Here is a 20,426-nt window from a genome sequence, read left to right as displayed (position 1 = left end):
TAATGAGGACAGAGTTTGTATAAAATGGGTGAGATCAACTTTTAGATGAACTTGAAGCTAGGCAGGAATTGAATATAATTCCAGGAGCCTCAGGAATGCAACCACCAACCTGGTGCTATTCAAAGTAGGGCCTATAAGGGGGGAAAACCATAAGAACTCTTGGATACTGAGAACAAACTGAGGGCTGATGAGGGGTGGGGGAGAGGGGAAAGTGGGTGATGGGCATTGAAGAGGGCACCTATTTGATACCCACTGGGTATTGTATGGAAACCAATTTGACAATAAATTGCATTATTTATTTATATTATTTATATATTTTTATATATTATATTATTTCTAATTATATTATAAAAAATAAATAAAAATGAAGAGTATACAAAGCACTCACAGTGATCTTGACTATAAGAAAAGAGTCCTATGACATCTAAAGGAGATCAAGACTTCCCAAACACACAAAGATCAGAAGGTCAAGGTTACACAGGACTGGAGCCCTAAACAAATATGGTCAGACCCAGGTGACAGGAGTTATGCTTTAGCCTTATGACACACAGCAACAGAGCATCTACAACCAATAAGGAACTCTCAAGGAAGCCATATATAAATTCCTGCCTTAGGATCAGCCCTAAGTACCATTGACCCCTAAGTACCATTTAATTGGAAAATCCTTGCTGCTGGGACTGAACTGACACAAAACAGTCATGTGACAGTCTCACGGGGGCAGGAGCCCAAGTTAGAAGCAACTGACTGGTGGTTAGAAGTTGTGGGGCTGGCATCTCACAAACCTGGAGTGGAATCCCAGCTCTCCTACTGGTCAGCCTCTGTAAGTCTCGTTTCTTCTCATCTACACAAGGGTGACAATACAGCACTATCCTTAGTGAGGATTAAGTAACTCAGGCACCACAACCCAATTAAATATGTCCAAAGGATCTGAATAAACATTGCTCCAAGGAAGATATACACATGGCTAACACACACATGGAAAGATGCTCAGCATCATTAGGTGTGAGGAAACTACAAACCAAAACCACAATGAGACAGCACTTCACACCTACAGAATGACTGTAACAAAACAACAGATAAGAATAAGTGTTGGTAAGGATGTAGAGAAACTGGCATCCTCATACATAGTTGATAGGAATGTAAAATGGGAACGGTTTGACAGTTCCACGAAAGGTGAAACAGAAAAAAACATATGACCAAGGAACAGACTCAAGAGAATGGAAAACAATGTCTACACAAAAAAACTACATATGGATATTCATAGAAGCATTATTCATAAGAGCCAAAACATGGAAACAACTCAAATGTCCATTAATCCATAACTGGATAAACAAAATGAGGTCTATTCATGCAATGGAATTCAGTTCAGCCATAAAAAAAGAATAAAACAGTGATACTTACTACATCACGGATGAACCTTGAAAACAGAACACTGAGTGTAGGAAACGAGTCACAAACGACTCACATATCATATGCTTCCATTGTATAACCGTCCAGAACAGGCAAATCCATAGACAGAAAGTCAGTTAGTGACTGCCAGGGGCTGAGAAGAAAGGGGAATGAAAGTGACTTTTAATGGAAATATTCCAGAATTAGATGGTGAAAATTTTGCAAAACCCTGTGGATATACTAAAAACAACTGAGTTATACCTTTTAAAGGAGTAAATCTTATGGTATGCAAATTGTACCTCAACTTCTTAAATAAAAAAAATCCACAAACATAGACCTTATCAGTGCCACCAGCACATAAACAATGAATAAAAGCTATCTTAGCAAAATAACAAGATAGTGAGAATATAAAATGATGCAGCCACTGTGAAAAACGGTATGGGAGCTCCTCAAAAAATGAAACATAGAATTGCCACATGATCTAGCAATTTCACTTCTGAGAGGATTCCCAAAGGAATTGAAGGCAGGGTCTCAAACAGATACATGTATCATGAAAAGGTGAAAGTAACTCAAATGTCCTTCAACAGCTGAGTGGCTAAACGAACGTGGTCTATCCATACAGGGAAATGTGCTTCAGCCTCAAAAAGGAAGGACATTCTGACACCTGCCACAACATGGATGAACCTCGAGGACGTTATGCTGAGTGAAATACGCCAGACACAAAAGAACAAATACTGTGTGACTGCACTTACTGCAGCACCCAGAGTAGCCAAATTCATAGAGACACAAAGGCAGAATTACGGATGCGAGGGATCAGAGAGATAGGAATGGGGAGATTTTGTTTAAAGGGTACAGAGTTTCCCCTTGAGAGGATGAAAAAGTTCTGGAGACGACAGTGATGACACTTGTACACAATGTGAATGTACTTAATGCCACAGAAGTGCACACATCAAAATGGTTAAAATGGTAAATTTTATGTTATATGTAATTAATCACAATTTTTTAATTAAAAACAGAGATAAATAGATGGAATACTGTGGATGAAGGCTATAAAATAGTATCTCCTGTAAATTCTCAGCAATGAAATAATAATAAAATACCATTGTGTTTGTCTTTAAAAAAAAAAAAATGAGAAATTACACATCCCATCACTGCAGTGGGCCAAGGACCGTGACGCATTCACATGAACATCACTGAGTGCCTCCAGGATTAGGGCAGGGGCAGGGGGTGGGAAGGAAGCTGAGGGATCCTCTTTGGGACTCACTGATGATCTCAGCTTTCTGGGGAGAAATCGTGTTCCACCTTAGCTATGAAATGTTTGCAACACCAGCTTTTCCAAAGCAGCCATCTGGGCCGCGTTCCCTGAAGAGATGTCTCAGGTATCTTTGGCGCTGAATGAATCAAGCTACACCGAGAAGCAATCATTAGAGAGAGGATGCTTTTCAGAGAGCCAGTGGCCACCTGTATGCCAGACAACACATTTTGAAAGGCTGGAAAGAGCTGTCTAATCTGGGGTTAATGAAGTCTTTGAAAAGATAACTATACATTGTCAAGATGCTAGGCGTTTTCATAGTAAGTGCTAGCCTAGAATGAGTCGTGATTTTTCTTCATCGAAATGTTTATCTGGTCGGCCTGCTAATAGTTGTTATTCTTCATCAAAGAATTTCAAAAACTGCTATGCATGCAGAACAAAATAATGATAATAATCATTTAAAGTATTCAGAAAAATCCTAATATTCCCAAGAGAAAATATAATTATATAAGAGTTCTGCTCTAGTATTCTTAGTTTTATTTCACCAGATGCATAATACCTCTTTGGTTTGATTTAATACCTCATCTAATATCCCAAGAGAAATTTGTGTAGGAAAAAAGTCTCATGATGCACACCTGCTATCTATTATTATAATTTCTCATAAAAGTCATAGAGCTTGCACTATTAACTTCACAAAAGCAGTGAAAAGACCAATAAATGTTGAATATGTCTCCAGAAGATAATAAATACGCAGTGAAAAATCACTTTTTAAATTGTTTTACCTACTTCATATCCAAAATATGTGTTTCAAATTTTTTTCATTGATTAAATAAATTTCTATATCAAATGGACTCAGTCTAATTTTTAAAATATGACTTAACTTCTGGGGCGCGTGGGTGGCTCAGTCGGTTAAGCGTCCAACTTCAGGTCAGGTCATGATCTCACAGTTTGTGAGTTCGAGCCCCACGTCGTGCTCTGTGCTGACAACTCGGAGCCTGGAGCCTGCTTTGAATTCTGCGTCTCCCTCTCTTTCTGCTCCTCCCCCTACTCATGCTCTGTCTCTCTCTCTCTCTCTCTCTCAAAAATAAATAAACATTAAAAAAAATTAAGATAGGACTTAAGTTCTAGTTAAATATTTAAAATTTAACCCGTGCATTTATATCTGCCCTTTCCCAAAGCTTATTAAAATGAGAATAAATTTTTAAATACCATATTATTTCACTCATATGTGGAATTTAAGAAACAAAACAAATGAACAAAGGGAAAAAAGCAGAGGCAAGCCAAGAAAAAGACTCTTAGCTATATAGAACACACTGATGGAGGTGGGTGGAGGGATGGGAGAAATGGATGATGAGGATTATTAACAAGTGATGCTAACGTAGAGAATTGTTGAATCACTAAATTGTGCACCAGAAACTAATACGACACTGTATGTTAACCATACTGGAATTAATATTTTAAAAAGAGAGAGAGAGAGAAATAAAAAAAATAGAAAAAACTGTCACAAGGATTTAAAGAATAGAAGAGACAATATCAGAGAAGAGGTGCCAACAAAGGTTTGGAAGCTGGAAAGCATACATGAGCAGTTAGCAGGGCTGAGTTAGTTGAATGCCTAAGAAGAGTGGGGACGAGGAATGATCAAGCCAGTTCCTACGTCATAATCCCAGAAAGGTCCAGAGACGAGACCTCTGACATATAACACAGAGTGTTATATTTCAAGCATCAGATATCAGGAGGGAGGTGTGGGACTGAAAACCAGGGACGAGTTGTAGGTCAGCCTAGAAAGATCGGCCTACACATCATCTCAGAGTCAACATACTTAAAGCCATAACCCACATTCTCAATGCCAGCTGCCTTCCAGCCTATAACTACTGCACCTCTAACCTTTTGACGACCAGGCTCCAAGACCTTCAATTATCTGACAAATCCACAGAGCCAGAGGATAGTCCTGCAGAATTTTTTTTCCATGAAAGGTCTCCAGGATTGCGGTAGCCAGCCTCCAAGATTGCCCCCAGTGGTCTTCCTGGTAGTCACAACCTAGAGCAGCCCCTTTCCACGTTAAATCAGGACGGACTTGACTGACCAGTACAATAGTGCAGCCGTGTTCCAAAGCCAGGGCCGCTTTCACTGTGAGCTCTTGAATTGCTTTTCCTGGAGGTAGCCAGACACATGTCATGAGGACACATTCAAGCGTCCACATGGAAATCATATCTAAAAAGGGACCAATTTGCCAGCACCAAGCTGTGAGGGAGTCATCTTGGAAATCGATTTCTCAGCCCCAGTTGAGCCTTTGGATAACTGCAGGTGACATCGGTCATTACACTCTCCCTCTGTTTCTGTCCTGATTCTCAATATCCTACTAGACCAGCATCGGCTATAAGTTAGCTCAACTGTTGTTCTGGTTTTTTTTTATCTTGTCATTTTCACATACAATCACAGAAAGGTGCAAAATAGTTTATAGAGTCCCGTGTATGTTTCAGCCACCTGCACCCAATGGTGACATCTTATATAACTATAGTGCAATATCAAAACAGGACATGAACAAAGCAAAAGAGAAAACTATGTCTTTTTTTTTTTTAAGATTTTATTTTTAAGTACTCTCTATACCCAACATGGGGCTTAAACTCACAATCCGGAGATCAAGACTCATACGCTCCACCAACTGAGCCAGTCAGATGCCCCGAAAATTATCCCATTTTACCTAAGCCTGACCGAGTAGCTTAGCTATGCAACTGCCAGCAAGATACCTGTTATCTCGGAAACTGAGTTTCCTCATCTATAAAATGGGGATATTAACTCATGCTCCAAAGGTTTGTGAAGAATTGAGATCATATTCCTAAAACATCTAGAACAGTGCCTGGTTTGGCACAGAGAATACAATAAATGGAAGTTTTTGTGATTATTCTATAGATTTCACAATAAAAACAAATAGTTCTCGACTCATATATACTGATTATCACTTTCTCTATGAGATCAGCAGAAATAACACTGGGTTTTTCTTTAAAAAGTTCCACAGTACTTGACATCATCAAGACCTCAAGGAAAAATAAAACATACTTCAAACACACAGGAAGAAAAGGCAAGTGACCTACCAAATAGAAAAAAAAAAACAAGTTTTCTATTTCTCTGTAACAACACTGAAAGCCAGACAATAAAGAGCAACAAGAGGATGTTTTCAAGCAAAAAACTTGAGATCCACACAAAATCTGGTCATGAGACCACTCAAGCAAAGAGGCAATAGAGATATTCTCCAGCATGAAAGAGCTCAGAGAACACAGAAACCCATGAGGCCTTTTGATAAAACTACCTAAAGATGACAAATAAGAGACAAAACTAAAACCTGAAGAATGGAGAACCTTTGGCCAAACAATGGACGATGAGCAGAGAATCCATTTAAACAGAACTAATGTCAAGCAATTGTGAAAAGCATGGTCACAGAGCATAATGTCACTGTTATATAAATAATCACAGCATTAATATAATATAATATAATATAATATAATATAATATAATATAATATAATATAATATAATAAATATAATATAATATAAATGGAGAAAATCAGAAGGGAAAAGGGGAAACATATGAAATTACCAATGTCCTCAAATTTCATAGCAAGCAGTCAATATTATCTAAAATTGAAAACTGTAATTCAAAGATACATAATGTCTTCAATAGCTTCATGTTATTCATAATCTACTTCCTTAATCTCAGATCAATATAATAATCTTTCGCAGGAAACACACACACACGCACACACACACACGCACACACATATTTAAAGTTTAGCATTTCTGGTTCCAAATCAGTTTCATTCCTTCTTGCTAAATTAAGTGAAGTTAATTTTAATACTTTCACAAAATTAGAAATGAAAACATATTTTGGTACAACTATCTGTCCATCTTCAATCCTTTCTGGAGATGTACTTTGAAAGGTGTATTAAAGTGATAGCTATCCAACAGGGATAATATTTATGTCTACTTGGTGGGGATTCTGGGTAGATTTTTATTTTAGTCTTTGCCAGTTCTGTATGAATATTTATAACAAGGATGTATTCTTTTAATACAAGGGATCAAGTCATGACTTGTTTTTTTTTTTCTGTAGCCTTTTCTATTCTATTCCCAGTACTGCTCAAATGATGTAAACCAGAAAGCAAAGGCATCTTTGACATGACTTATTCATGTTGTCCATCTATGACAACCCACTCAGCAGTAAATGTCTACCCAACTTGCTTCCTGCTGCATATAAACATGGTCATAGGCAGCTGCGGGAGCATCATGTAAGAGTCCAGAAGGAAAAGTCTTTAGTGAGTGGTTTGAGTATGGGCTTTGTTTTCACTATTTGAAAGCCTATTTCAAGGTCTCTATCACCACCCTTGCTTCTACAGATATTTGAATTGTACCCTAGAAAATAATTCTGAGATCCTGGATGAATCCATTTTCCTGCCTTTTCTGCTTGTACACAAAAATTCTATTCTGAAACTTACAGCAAATAAGTTGCTTTTCTTTCTGGAAATTTCTTGGTTAATCTTCATATGAAAATGCTCTACTTTTGGAAAGTTCACAAGATGCCCAGTACCTGTCAATAAAATTCAATTTCAATTTATATCTGTTATCAACAAAACTGAAATGTTCCTCCAATGTGGCAGAAAGGGTGTATTTCCCACAAGGTGCTGAGTCACAGTTGTATTTCTGTCAGGGTTGTATGTCTGTTGCTCTCCTGGAACAAGCGAGAATTGCTGACTTCCACAGAACCCAGAAAGGATGGCTCTGCGTGGCTGTCAAATCCAAACCAATGTGTGGCACTTGGGTAATAAGCCAGCACGAGTCTGAAAGGACGCTGAGCTAAATAAAATCTAAAACCAGTTAATAACGGAAGTCTACGTGATGTGTTTCAGGCAATTCAGAATCCAAGCATGAGTGAAAACCCTTGGAAACCTGCTAAGAAGAGAGAGAAACTCAAATGTCTCACCACTTTGGGTAGCTTAGCAGAAGCCTCAGCAGAAAGGCAGGCGGAAGGTATGGAAGCTGTGCTTTCCAACAGGGCACTGTTATGGGGGGCTCCCATGAGTAAGGTCAGCCCTCCCATCTCCCTCTACATCTGTAGAGCTGCAGAGTTGTGGAGCCCCCCACAACGTGCACCTGCTCAGCACTGCCCAGCTAAGCACCTCTGTATGAAGCACGGGGCCTCAACGCCATGCACAGCTGGGACTATGGTCCCTCGTATGACCTGATAAACATCCACGGCCACACATGGTGCTCATCGTGTGCGCACATGTATGTGTGTGTGTATGTGTGTGTGTGTGATGCTAAAATATTATTTATGTTTGAGCAAAAGTTCAGGTTATTTCTGAATGCTTCATGAATCCCCCAAAAGAATCTGATTATGAAGGTTAAAAAAGAACTTCATTATAAGGCAATTCGTGCCTGGTGCCCCCTCCAAAAAGCCACAGGAACCATGTTAAGTCACACCCAATGTGTTTCACAGGAGGCGGGGGGATAGGCTTTTGTTTAATCTAGACTCACAACACATCTCTGATGCATCAGCATCTGAACATAATAGCTTAGCATGTAAATGTGTGTGTGTTGGGCACATGAGCGCTTGGCTACATCTGAGAAGGAAGCAGAATGTATCTTTCTGCCTCTTTTTCATTTCCTCCCCTAGTGCCAGGGACCTGCCCAGCACCGCCCTCAGGAATCCATGCCCTCAGGCTTTCTTCCCCTGTGGAAATGTTACCTCGGGGAAGACTCTGAACACAGCATTCACATGAAGCTCCAAGTGCCAAATACTAAGTATTTCCAGGAACAGGTTGCACACACATCCATCTTCTCTATTAAAGCAGTGAGATTTTTTAACTGCCCAGGCGAGGCTGTTGCACTAAGCAAGCTGCTCAGGGGACCCAGGTGGCCTCCTTCCTCCTGGGGCTGGCCTGACAGGTCCATTAGCCCAAGTTGCAAACAACGCAGTTTATCCCTTGATCCACAGCAGTGATTCCCAAAATTCATGTGTTCTGCAGGCGTCAACAGGTATTACCCCAGATAAAGGGATCTGTGGTCAGATAATTTGGGGAGATGCAAACAAAATTAAGTGCATGTCTCTACTGCCGACTTTCTGAGTGTTAAATAGGCTCAGGTGCATTTAGAAGCTTCAAGACAAGAATGTGTTCCTTGAAGCTTCTCGAAATTAATCTCTCTTAGCTCTAAGCTTTGAAACACAGATCTTAGGCAATAGCTGTACCATTCAGATACCCAGTGGACAGAAGAGTCGTCCATGGTAGGCATGGAGTGCACAGAGCTCATGTCCCTTCAAGAGAACGTGCTGCTGGGAGCAAGCACATGTGAGTGTTAACACCTACATATTGCACCTGGGTTCAACACAATACCACACCACAAACTCTTGCAGACTGAGTGACTTATAATCAACAGATTTATTTTTCACAGTTCTGGAGACTGGAGAGTTCAAGATGAAGGCATCAGCAGATTTGGTGTCCTCTGGGGGTCACTTCCTGGTTCTTGCTGTGTCCTCACACGGTGGGAGGATGAGGGAGCTCTCTGGGACCTCTTTTATAAGGACATTAACGTCATTCCTAATGGCACCTTCACGACAGCATCACTTCCCAGAGGCCCCACCTCCTAATACCAACACAATGGGGATTCATTTCAACTCAGGAATTTTGAGGGACTCCCAACAGCCTGGCTAAAATTTTCTTAGATCTACAGTGGGCTGAAACTCTTCTTATACAATGCCTCATTCTCCCCTCTCACGAGACTCAGACCTGCATCTCCGTCTAAAGTCTCGCCCTACCTTCCGCAGCACCCTAGCCCTTTCTCCTTCACTGGTATAATGGATCCCAATGGTGGACAGACACGTCCACCTCGGATCTGCAAATATGACTTTATCTGGAAAAAAAGGGGTCTTTGCAGATGTTATTAAGGATCTTGAGATGCGATCCTCAGAGATGCAGCATGACTGGTGTCCTTATAAGAGGAGCAGAGCACAGAGAGACCCAGAGGAGGCATAAGAAGACAGAAGCACAGACTGTAGTGATGCTGCCACAAGCTGGATCCCCCTGCGGCTAGAAGAAGCAAGGAAGTATGTTTCCCTTAGAGCCTGAGGAGTCAACACAACCTGCTGACATCGGATCTCAGACTTCTGCTCTTTAGAATTGAGGGAATAATTTAAGCCACTGAGTTTGTAGTAATTTGTTACAGTAGCCGTAGGAAATGAGCACAGATATGTCCTCCAATAATGACTTGTGGGTCTAAGCCTATTCTGGTATCTGCTTCTTGAAGGACCTACACTGACATAGGAGCTTCTTAAAATTCAGAGTCTTGGGCCTTGGCCCCTACACTAGCATCAAGATTCTGATTTATCTGGTCAGGTCTGCACATCAGTGTTTCTCAGTTCTGGCTGCATATAGAATCACCGGGAGAATTTTTTTTTTTTAACTTCCTAATGCCCAAGCCACACCCCAGACCAACTGAATGAGAATATCTTGGGGGCAAAATATCTCAGTATTCTTTGAAGCTCTCCAGATACAGCCAAGTATCTATAGAACCACTTCTGGTTCTCAAATCCAAGCATGCATCAGAACCATCTGGAGGGCTTGTCAGAACACAGACTTCTGAGCAGTGCAAGGGAGCAGGTCTGGGGTGGGGCCCAAGAAGTTGCATTTCTAACAAGTTTCCAGCTGCTTCCTATGCTGCTATTCCAGATAGCAAACTCTGAGAACCACTAAGCTAGAGGACGACCCCAACCACACATTCCCCTAAAGAATTCTAGAATACCAACATGTTATTAGCTGAAAAACGTTCTCTCTCTCATTGTACAATGAGCAAACTAAGACACAGAGAGGTGAAATGACAACCTTTTCCATGCCCACACCCCCACCCCACTATAGACTGAATGTTCCTGTGCCCTCAAAATTCCCATGTTGAAGCTTAATCCCCAGCTGGAGGGAACTAGAAGGTTGGCCTTTGGGAAGTGATTAGGTCATGAGGATGGCACTGGCTCAGAAATCAGGAATGGGATTAGTGCCCCTATAAAAGAGACCCCAGAACCTCCCTTGCCTCTTCCATCATGTGAGGACACAGCAAGGAGACGACCATCTATGAAGCATAAAGTGGGACCTCTCCAAACATAGAATCTCTGAGCACCTTGATCTTGGACTTCCACCCTCCAGAACTGTGAGAAATAAATGTCCACTGCTTTTAAGCCATGCAAACTAGAGTATTCTGTTACAGCAGCCTGAATGGAATAAAACACCCTCCACCCCCTGAAAATTCATCCAGATCATCGATCTGGGTCTTGAGCCAGAGCTGGCTGATTTAATGACACCAAATCTGCTCTCAGAGCTTGTCCAGCTTTCTGGTTTCTTCTAAACACAGCCCAACAAAACAGAGCTGGGATCCTACACAAAAATAAATTAAAAATGAATGGAAGACCTAAATGTGAGACAGGAAACCATCAAAATCCTAGAGAAAACATGCAGCAACCTCTTTGACCTCAGCTGTAGCAACTTCTTACTAGATATGTCGCCGGACGCAAGGGAAACAAAAGCAAACATGAACTATTAGGACCTCACCAACATAAAAAGCTTCTGCACAGTGAAGGAAACAATCAACAAAACTAAAAGACAGCCTACGGAATGGGAGAAGATATTTGTAAATGACATATCTGATAAATGGTCAGTATCCAAAATCTATAAAGAACTTATCAAACCCAAAAAGCAAATAACCCAGTTAAGAAGTGGGCAGAAGACACAAATAGACACTTTTCCAAAGAATGGGGTAATGGACACATGAAAAGATGCTCAACATCACTCATCATCAGGGAAATACAAATCAAAACCACAATGAGATACCACCTTGCACCTGTCAAAATGGCTAAAATTAATAACACAAGAAACAGTAGGTGTTGGCGAGGCTGTGGAGAAAAGGTAACCCTCTTGCACTGCTGATGGGAATGCAAACTGGTACAGCCACTCTGGAGAACAGTATGGAGGTTCCTCAAAAAACTAAAAGTAGAATTACCCTATAGCCTAGCAATTGCACTATTAGGAATTTACCCAAAGGATACAAAAATACAGATTCAAAGGGATACAAGCACCCCAATTTTATAGAAGCATTATCAACAACAGCCAAACTATGGAGAGAGCCCAAATGTCCATCGACTGATGAATGGATAAAGAAGGATATTTGAGATATATATACTGTGAAATATTACTCAGCCATCAAAAAGAATGAAATCTTGCCATTTGCAACAATGTGGATGGAGCCAGAATGTATTATGCTAAGTGAAATAAGTTGGTCAGAGAAAGATAAATACCATATGATTTCGATCATATGTGGAATTTAAGAAATAGTACAAATGAACATATGGGAAGGGAGGGCAGAGGAGAGAGAGAAACAAACCATAAGAGACTCTTAACAGAGAACGAACTGAGAGTGGGATGGAGGGAGGTGGATGGGAGATGGGTGATGGGTATTGAGGAGGGCACTTGTTGTGATGAGCATTGGGTGTTGTACATAAGTGATGAGTCCCTGAATTCTATTCCTGAAACCAATATTGCACTGTATATTAACTAAAATTTAAATTATTTATGTATTCATTCATTCATTCATTCATTCATTCATTTATTCATTTAGAAAAATAGAGCTGGGATCAATGGCAAAACAAAACCCCCAAACATGCAATGATGCAAAGCTACATCTCCTGGAGGAGACGCCAAAGGCCTGTAATGGATCGTAGCATGCATGTAGGTGAGTGGATGGGTTACCGCTGCCGAGGACTATCTTGTTTCACTTAAAAATTGAACTTATCACCCTCCAGTTCAGTTCTCTGCCACCCTAATACATCAACTGGGAAAATTAAGCAAAGATTTCTTACTTTATTTTAATGTATAGATTTTTTTGAAGTGCAAGGAAATTGCCCAAGTCTAATCTGAAACCCTAATCTGAACAGGTGAGGACAAAATGTAATTAATTTTTGTTCTTCTAAAAGTCCTGTGGGTGGGAATCCTTTAATCCTGAGTAATTTATACTCAGAAAGACAACCTGAAATGACTTTGTCTGTTTGGTCCTAAAGGTGCCGTATCTTTTTTGGTAAAAATGCCAGCACTGAGCTTCAGTTGACCTCAGTGGTACTGAAGCTTGCTGCACCTAACACCAAAACAAGTCTTTAAGATGGACTGACTCTTTGGGGAGGTAGGAAGGAGGGCCTGTAGAGCACTGCTGAATCCACAGCACGTGGAAAGAAAAGCTGCCTGGCTTTTTAACTGAATTGTCTAGGATTTTAGCATCACCTCTATCTCTCCATTTAAACTCATGACTTATGAGGAAGACACATCTAGGGAAAGTAAGGCCTAGGAAACTTTCATTCTCAACACTGCTGTGCAGAAGGGGCGGCTCATGATACTCCCCCTAAAGAGTGTGTCTGAGAGCTTGGGAGGTTAAGGAGGCAAGCTGTTTCATATCACAAGGAATAACATGAAGGACTGAGGAAAGCAAAGAGCTCTTTTATCAAGTAATATAAATTCTTATGACTAATTTACTAGCGTTGTAATCTCCAAAGAGCGAATTTGTATACTTGGTGAAATTTGTTACCATCCAAACTGCCGCAAATCAGCCATTGACGGATGTTTCTGTAATGAGAGAAAAGCAGGGATGAGAGGCAATTTCCACAAGTCCTGCAAAGAAGGAACAAATGACCAGGGCCCCCCACTTTGGACATCTGTCACTGTTTGATCCCGGGCAGGGCCAGCAGTGACAATGTTTTGATATTCTGAGAAGTTCTTTCAGTGCCTCGAGGAAGCCTCTCTGGCAAACTGGGCAGAATATCTCCAGGGATCTGTGAGAAGATCAGCAAGCACTCACCGAGGCCCGTTTTCTCATCAACAAAAGGAAAGTAATGTATGTCCTGGGCAGAAAGGCAGCAACTTGGGACCCGTGCACCTGGAGAGGCAGGGAGGTGAGTGGGAAAGGATGATAATGACGATGGTGACCATTTATGAAGCCAGACAGTATGCTGAGCACATCCGGTGAACTGTCTCATTCAGCCCTCTAATGACGCTGTAACTTACAACGTACCACTATTTCCATGTTTCAGTTGAGGAAATTAATGCACAAAGAAATTAAATGCTCTGCCCTAGGCCACACAGACTGCCAGTAAATTGTAGAAGCCAAATGAATACTCAGTTTGATATGATTCCACAATCCACAGCCTTAACCACAAGAGTCAAAAGCCAGCCTGTCCTTTCCCACCCTGCTCTCACGGTTATTTCCAAAAGGAGTTAAGGCAACTCTTTTAAGAAACACTATTTTTTAATTAAAAAAAAAAAACATGAAAAGTGAGAAAAATGGAGTAGAGAGAAAAAATAATCAAATGTGTATTTGTACCCAGAGCAGGGAAATATACCCTTGCATTTGGGATCTCTTTGCGATTTTATTCTCAAGGTTAAACATTTGTTTAAATAATGTCTAGACTTCAAATAGTTGGAAGATGGAAGTACTTTCTTTGTTGTGAAATGAAATACATGCAGTTAATTTGCACTGGTAAGATGCAAAACATATAGTTTCATTTAACTGTCATTAATATTTGAAATAAAAGCAGACACCTTTTTAAAAAAAAAGGCAATTAGGGGCACCTGGGTGGCTCAGTATGTTAAGTCTTCTGACTTCAGTTCAGGTCATTATCTCACGATTCGGGGGTCCAAGCCCCATGTCAGCCTCTGTGCTGACAGCTCAGAGCCTGGAGCCTGCTTCCAATTCTGTGTCTCCCTCTCTCTGTCCCTCCCTTGCTTGTGCTCTGTCTGTCTCTCTCTCTCTCTCTCTCTCAAATATAAATATTTTTTAAAAAGGCAATTAGCTTTGGGGATCAAAGCAGAAATGCTGTATTTCTTAATCTTTCTTCCTTGCTTCACATACTGGAGATGGTCTTTAGCCAAGGAAGGTGGTAAAGCCTTTCCACAGGAAGCTGGTCTCTATTTTTATACATATCACAGTCCTGAAAATGTATACCAAAGGTCATATGCCAAAAGTGAACAAGTGAACAGCAGTCCTACATAGCATATACAAAACAACCTCTATTCTTTAGAGGTGAATTCATAAAGTACTGTTAAACTTTATCCTGCTGACACGATCTTTAGCAACATATTTTCAGTATGTCGTACATGTTCATTAAATTGATTTTCTTTCATAATTGATCATATATTCCACCAGCCTAAAGCTGATGAGCATCTGATGGGGGTTAACGATTCACTACTTCTGACATGCCTAAATACTTTCATTTTGGTTGCAAGTTTATGTTTACATATCACGTTCATGAAACCTATGCCTCTTATCATAGTGCTAGAACTTCCTTTTTTTTCCATTTACATTTACAGAGAAAACAAAGAATGCAATATAAACAGAAAAATAAACACACCAAAATACACTTCTACACCAAGACAACCAACGTGCTGAAAAGGAACCAGCAGCAGCAAGGGGCACCTCCTCGTTACAACCAGAAACTTCCATTCCTCAGCTGACATAAACAAAATGCAGTATCTAAAAGAAACTTTAAGAATGTCCAAGTATAATCTGCAAAAACACATGATGTTTAGGAATACCAAATCTATGAAAGGCGAGGACTACTTATATGATCATTACAACATCCCTTGGCATTTACAGAACAAGCATTATTTTCCTGATGCCATAAGGAAGGAAATGATGTAAAGAAAAGAAAACCAAGATTTAGACCCGTGAATGAGGAAAGCATTTCCTGGAAACATTTGCATTTAACTAATGAGTTGATTTACACTACAGACATTTGTTGTGGGGGCTGCTGTCTGTGCACCGTAGGGTCTTCTGCACCATCCCTGGTATCTACCCACTAGATGCCAATGGCAATCCCCCGCCCCAGCTGTGACATCCAAAAATGCCCATTGTTGAATGTCCTCTGGGTGTGAGGGGGTCAGTGCGGAGGCAAAATCATCTGATCCAACCCACCCCAGTGAGATTCACAGACTTAGATGATCAGCGTCTTTCAAGTCCAGAAAGAGCGTGCACACACATGGGTTTGTTGGAAGGATTCAAGTATACAGAATTGTAGCCCAATTTGTTTCCTTGCCCATGCTGTGCACAAATAAGCCAATATTTATCAAGACCATAAACCTACTCAACCCATCTCTCCAACCTGATATTTGCTGGAATTAGAACTATATCACCAACCTCAGATGCCCATGTTGACCATATGTGTCAAATTGTTGGTCTCCATCAGTGATTCATGAAATTAGAATTGTGTCAAAAGTTAAAAACAATCCTCAAATTTTAGTTAAATAGTCATTTAGCAAATTAAGTGTTCTTTTAAACTCCTTCAGATGCATTTATGAAAATTAGAAGTCACCTAAAAGATAGGTAACAGAATAGGTAATTAATTAAAACACGGTACATCCTTAAAGTAGAATTGTATATCTCCATTAATTATCATATTTTTGAAGAATATATGATTACACCGGAAAATGCTGAGGACACAGTGATAAATAAATAAATTAGTATTTATAGTTATATAAAATATTTGCATATATCCTGTTCAAAACTTATGAACATAATGTTATTAGTCATTATCACAAGGTGTTAAGATTTTGGTTTTCATTTTCCTCCTTTTTTATTTTTTAAATCCTCTTCATTGAACAGTTAACTGTTTTATAGTTTAAAAGATCCATTCTTAATTTATCCAAAATAAAAGTCAAAAGTTGATCTTACGTGTTCCCCTTTTCTTATAAAAATCAAGGGTGTTAAATTTATCAAATTGTGATTTTGCTCAGAGAAAGTGGCTAAGACATGCCACCATCATGCCTATATTTGCACATCAGAACTAATTCCTTCTACCCATAGTACCAATGGGAAAACACAAGGCAACACTCTTCACTCTAAATATGGAGTCCCTCCAACTGTCTTCTCTTTGACCATGGGTGACAAATACTGGTACTGCTTTGTAGATCTCCAATATCAGTGTCTACATCAAAAGCCCAAGGGACAAAAATCGCTCCAAAGTGAACTCACAAGTCAGAAAAGTCCAAGACATGAGGAGCATTTTTAAAAGACACTAAGATACATGACTTAGAGTGGGTGGCCATGAGGGCTAGAGGGAAAGTGGTAAGCTTGATGAGGATGCCATGGGGCCCAATTTGTCCCAGGGCCGGCCAGGGCTTGGTTTCATTTCTTCCCCTATAAGCAGCTACATCTCTCCTTACCTTCTAACCTGCAGGTAAGAGGAGGGTAAGAAGTTCACTGAAGGTCAACTCCAAGGGCAGAGGTATGAGGGAGGTGCACATGAGGGGGCTCCAGCAGATGGCAGTAAAAGCTAAAACAGGCATGCAAATTAGCTCAGGTCTACCAGGCGACAGGCACAAAAGGAAGGTGAACCATCTCTTTATCATTCTCCAAGAGTCGCATTCTTACCCATAAAGGCATCCATACATCTAAACCAGAAAGACAGAAACTGACTTGGAATGAGGTACATGGCAGCCAGGAATGAGTTTCATTGCCATGGCCAACACCCCAAGCTTTGCTGTGATTCCTTGTAAAAGGGGTGAGTTTGCAATAACTCGGTGGTACCCACTGGTCCTTTCACTGTCAGCGGGGAGGCATGAAAAAGGTTATAAAGGACAGTTTATGACACTGTGCTACTTGTCTCCGATGCAGACACAAAGCAAGTGAATATAGGTACCCACATGAATTTAAGAACAAGAATTTCCTGAAATTGAAGGCAACAACCCAAAATACCATTTGCAGAAGGCCAGAACATCTCCTTCTAAAGCATGGTTTAATGCAAAACCTACCAGTCAGGAGGCCACTAGCCTTCATGGTCAATTCACTGGGTGATCTTGTCAAATACTCAACTTCTCTTGGGCTCATTTTACTCACCAATAGAACAAAGATCTTGGTGAAGATAAAATTCAAGATTCTCTCCAGAGCTGAGATTCCAGGATCCCATAAATTCTTAACCTCACAGATATATCTCTGTCTGCATGGGACCAATGAGGTCAGACAGGATCCAAATTCAACTCAATTCACTGAATGCTGTACCAGTGTTGAGTGCATCTCTCTATTCAAAGTGAAAATCACGGCTTCCGACACCAGAATTCTGACACTTTCCATTCGTCAGTGTGTCCCAGTGTAAGAGCGTAACTCATTGACTACTCCTTGGGTATTTGGCCTTATGTTCAGTCAACCATGTTGTCTGACCTGTTTTGCCATTTCTGGAAATAGTCTTATTTGATGAAATACAGAAGCTCTCCAAAGACTGTGGTACAAGAACACAGCAACAAATGATGAGTTTTCCTACCTTGTTTTTCCAAATCAGTGTCAAGGTCAGTAAGAAATAAGCTCGGCACTCAACAACTCTTAGCTCGGGTACCATGGTCTCTAGGAAATGCATTCCCAGGGACAGCCAGGGCTTGGTTTCATTTCTTCCCCTATAAGCAAGGAGTGGAGGAGGTGTGTTTTTGGTTTCAGAATCCTGTTTGGCTGGTTGAGAACTCCACTTTGATCATTTTTATTCTTTCTGCTATATTATTTCTTAAAAGCAACGCTCTTTGCATCTCATTTTGGGTCTCCACTCATACTGATCAAAGATAATGACATTCTTAGCGAGCAAACGATACCATTTCCCAGCTCAGTATTTTTCTAGGACAATTTGTTAAAGCATATTTTAGGGGAGGCTAGGAAGTGGGGGAAGCACTCCAGCTCATGTTGCTGTGGCAACTTCTACAAAAGCTAACGGTACACTTGCTTTGCTTCTGAGCGCAGTTTTACTTCTTAAAATAACGATTTTCATGGTGCAGAGATGTAATTAGCCAGGTCTGTACAGGGGGAAGATTTTTTTTTTTTCTGCTCTCTTTCATAGCTGCTGGAAAGTCAGACTGAGACGAGGCCTTTCACAGATACAATAACCAGAGTTTCAACAGATATTCCGGGTGCAACTAGAGGAGTGATGTGTGGTGTGTTTGAAGCCACCCTACTCCGCAGATCAGCAATGTTAGCCGTCTGCTAGGACTACTGAAGACAATCATTTGGGGATGAGTGGGGTGATCACCACAACACAGTTGTCAGCACACTAGCCAAGAAAGTTGCCCGGCAAACATGGTCTGGAACACTCTACGTGGTTCATTCCTTTCGTGGAACTCTTTTAAATTGGCTGCACAAGTTATGAAACTTTTCAGTGCCAGTCTCAGACAACTGTCAGACATAAACAGGTACAGAGCATTCTCTGCAGGTCAGTGGAAAATGCCCTACAGGTGGTAGCAGGCAGACACTGCCAGCAAGGAACATGGTAATTGCGATGCCAGCCCTCAGGGGCTTCATCATAAATGGAAGAAAAGTGCAAATAAAAGCACCACGGAAATATACATCCACTTCCTCCCCATCTACTATATCCATCACATCATTGCCAAGGAGGTCTTTCCTTCTCAGGAATCAACAACAGACTCCCACTGCCTGTAGAATAAAACTGCATTGTCCACATAGAATTCTCAGCCTTCTTCCACGTGGCCCAACCATGTCACCACCACTTTTCTTGTACAGCTCTTCCCCAACATACACAGCCCTTGGTCTCCAAGGCCATTTGACCATCAGTTGTCCTGCAAGTCCCGCCAGAGTTTGCACCTCTGCCTGCCACCACATCGGCCTTCCGTGTTGCCTTTAGACCTCTCCAAATTGGCAAATCCTTCTCAGTCTTCACAGATAGCCTCAGACCCCGCTTTTTCCCAGAAGCCAACTTGATACTCCCTCCCTACGCACTCTGCTTTTACTTCCGTTTTGGTATTTGTCATCTACTTATGTGCATGCCCTCTCCCCTCCCTGCTACTATGAGTTCCCTGAGGGTAGACAGTGAGCCTTTTCTACCCCACATTCTCCCAGAACTTAACTGAGTGGTCTGCACAAAGTAACCCTCTTAAAAGTACCCATTTGGTGCACACGCATGTGTATGATGAGTGCCTAACCTAAGACCCAATTAAGCTTGGGCCGTTGTGGGGAAGACTGGACCGGGTTTGGGGTCAGGTGGAGCTTATCTAAGATTAGATGAAGGAGGTATCTTGAGCAGTGTTTTATTTTTTTTTTTAATGTTTATTTATTTTTGAGACAGAGAGAGACACAGTATGAACGGGGGAGGGGCAGAGAGAGAGGGAGACACAGAATCGGAAGCAGGCTCCAGGCTCTGAGCCATCAGCCCAGAGCCCGACGCGGGGCTCGAACTCATGGACCACGAGATCGTGACCTGAGCTGAAGTCGGACGCTTAACCGACTAAGCCACCCAGGCGCCCCTTGAGCAGTGTTTTATAGAAGAGAAAGAATGTGTTGTGGCTCCAGACACAGGGGACCAGCATGTAGAAAGGCTGGAAGGCAGGAATGGAGGAGTCACATGGAAAGCTGGTTTGCCTGGAATGCCAATTACTAGCTGATATGTTAAATGCATTTAAGGATAATGAAAGATGATTTTTAAAGCATCCTATTCTATTTACCTTTCTTTTTATCACAAAGATCACATATTATAGAAGGCATCAGGGCTTTGGAGCTGAGCAGCCTATTTATAAAGCACACTTCAACCGCTCACTGTATGACACAAATGACTTAAGGTCTGCAAGCTTCAGTCTTCTTATCTGCAAGATGGGAGCAGTATCTTGTAGTATATAGATTAAATGACACAGAGAACTGCCCTGATGCTACACATAGACAACAAAAATTTATCCATGTGTTCCCGTCTTGTGTCGTAACTTAACACACAAAAGAATTTAACTGCAGCT

General features: G+C 41.0%; 1 long non-coding RNA gene across 2 annotated transcripts in view; it reads right to left on the bottom strand.

Moving 5' to 3' along the window:
• Positions 1 to 20,426, bottom strand: part of LOC145713641 (uncharacterized) — a 362,598-nt gene that overhangs the window by 278,065 nt on the left and 64,107 nt on the right. The window contains exon 1 of one of the 2 annotated variants that reach the window (XR_014136666.1): positions 1,402 to 1,536. The exons of the other annotated variant lie outside the window; for it this stretch is intronic. This is a non-coding gene — a long non-coding RNA (uncharacterized LOC145713641). Of the gene's footprint in view, positions 1 to 1,401; positions 1,537 to 20,426 lie in introns of those variants that run through there. 2 annotated transcript variants of the gene reach the window in all.

This window comes from Panthera onca, chromosome X (assembly GCF_046562875.1).
Source record: "Panthera onca isolate mPanOnc1 chromosome X, mPanOnc1 haplotype 2, whole genome shotgun sequence".
NCBI classification, from domain to species: domain Eukaryota; kingdom Metazoa; phylum Chordata; class Mammalia; order Carnivora; family Felidae; genus Panthera; species Panthera onca.
The sequence above is the reverse complement of the archived record's forward strand: the minus strand, read 5'-3'. Positions and strand labels throughout refer to the sequence as shown.